Below are 2067 nucleotides of genomic sequence, written 5' to 3' on the forward strand. Positions count from 1 at the left end.
CCCAATGAAGTGCAAGCGTCCTTGGATAAACGGAGCACACTTCCGCTGTCCACAACTTACGACGTGACAGACGCTAATAAAACACTGTTGCTGATCTCAGCTAACCTCATCTATAGGTCTGTTTTTCTGTTGCCATTGGTTGCCACGGAAGGGCTTTTCTTTTTTGTTTTTCTGTCGTTTTTAAAATATTTTTTACTCTTGTGTTTTGTTTTGAAAATGATCGAAATACTGTGGATGTTTAAGTTTGTTGACAGCATTTTCTTCTTTTAAAACAATCTTAAATGATTCATTTTTGTGGATATGAAGGAGAGATAGTCCAGAATCACTGGATAACAAGTTTTCCTGTTTCTGATTTTAAAAAACAAAAAAACTGGTGGAAGTCTCTGACTGTCTTTGCTTGTGGCTTTCTTTCCCGTTCCAATTCAGACGACCCTCATAATTGCTGTCTTCCATTATATGGTGAAAAGGTGAAGGACAGTTGACGTTCATATGACCTTTTATTATGCAGTTGCGAGCGCCGTAAAAACCTCTACTACTAAACTAAGTCTCTTGCATTTTGTAACAGTCACAACCTCTTATAATTTATAAATACAGTCGAGCCTGCTCTAACGGCCACCTGTATAAGACAATCACTCGCACAGACAGCCACTTCCTATTTCCTCCATCATTGCATATTTTTTACAATGACTATAAAATTGCCACGAACATGTTAAGTTTGATACACACACAGGCACGCGCACACACATCCATACCCACGTCCACCACTCTAAACAAAGCGTTAATTCTCTCTCTCTCTCTCTCTCTCTCTCTCTCTCTCTCTCTCTCTCTCTCTCTCATATTGTTATATGTCTTTATGGCCACTTTTCTCCAGGGGGACAATGGGTGGCCTCTTAGACAGTTTTGACTGCTCGTGTAATTGTTTAGTCGATGAGAAATGTTTCATGATCTGCTTTACTTGCCATTAGGATTTGAACTTTCAAAACTGTTGTTTTGCATCATGAAGAAGCCATAATGTGAAGTGGGTAAAAGTAGTGAACTATGAAGTGTGTGTGTGCGTGCGTGCGTGCGTGTGTGTGTGTGTGTGTGTGTGTTTTATGGTTGAGGGTTAGAAAGGGTGATAGCGCCCACAGCCGTTTTTTAATGGACAGCGATCAATTGAAATGACTGATCTTTTGGTTTTAGTTTCCTTTTGAAGTGTTCAGGGTTGTGTGTCTTTTGGCATATCTGTGGTGTAGCATATGTAGAGGCGAGGCTATTGGTGGTTGTCACACACCGGAGATCCAAGTGTGTGATTCCTGAGTGGGTGAGGAGGAGTGTTACCGAATATGATCTCAGTCTTTCTTCTGCTGGGATGTTGTAGCCCTCTCATCCTGTCCCCGTCGTTTTATGCAAGAAAAATTCTGAAATTTATGCAAACTGGGCCCAAAAATGTGAAATTATGCAATTCTGTTAATTCTAACAAAAAATGGTTAAAGGAAAATAATCAGAAAGTATGCAAAAAATGATCAAATTTTGCTAAATTATGCGGGGTGCAAAAAACCACGGGGACAGCTCATCCCAGGTTGACACTAGGGTTGGAAGCCTGCATCCTAAAATGATCTAAATTGTGTTGAAGGGGGTGTAGTAACAACTCTCACTTAAAAATTTTTAAAAATAAAAATTAAGAATTGTGGCTGGCTTTGACTGAAATTAAATAGGCAAAAGTTCTTTGTTTGATCAAGAACTTTTTCGATGGGCTCAAGTTTTCTAGTGGTATCTTCATATAGGAATACAGTAGGACTACCATTGTTTTGCTGGTCGGTATTAGCTAACATACTGGCCTTCTGTGGTGTAGTGGTGAGTCACTTTGCCATTGCACACAGAAGACGTGGGATCAGTTTCCATGTGGGGAGGTTTTTATTTTCGGAACTCTGCCCATGTGCACCTTGCTGGTCTTTTAATGGTTTAGCGGGGTCGAAAAGGTCAAGATTGGGGCACACAATCCATGACTGCGGCCAAGTGGGATTCATACTTGAGGGATAAAAAAACCAATGTTTTGAAGGATGTCTGCCATTTGTAGCCCCCCCC

The sequence above is a fragment of the Aplysia californica genome, unplaced genomic scaffold (assembly GCF_000002075.1).
Source record: "Aplysia californica isolate F4 #8 unplaced genomic scaffold, AplCal3.0 scaffold00754, whole genome shotgun sequence".
Lineage (NCBI taxonomy): Eukaryota > Metazoa > Mollusca > Gastropoda > Aplysiida > Aplysiidae > Aplysia > Aplysia californica.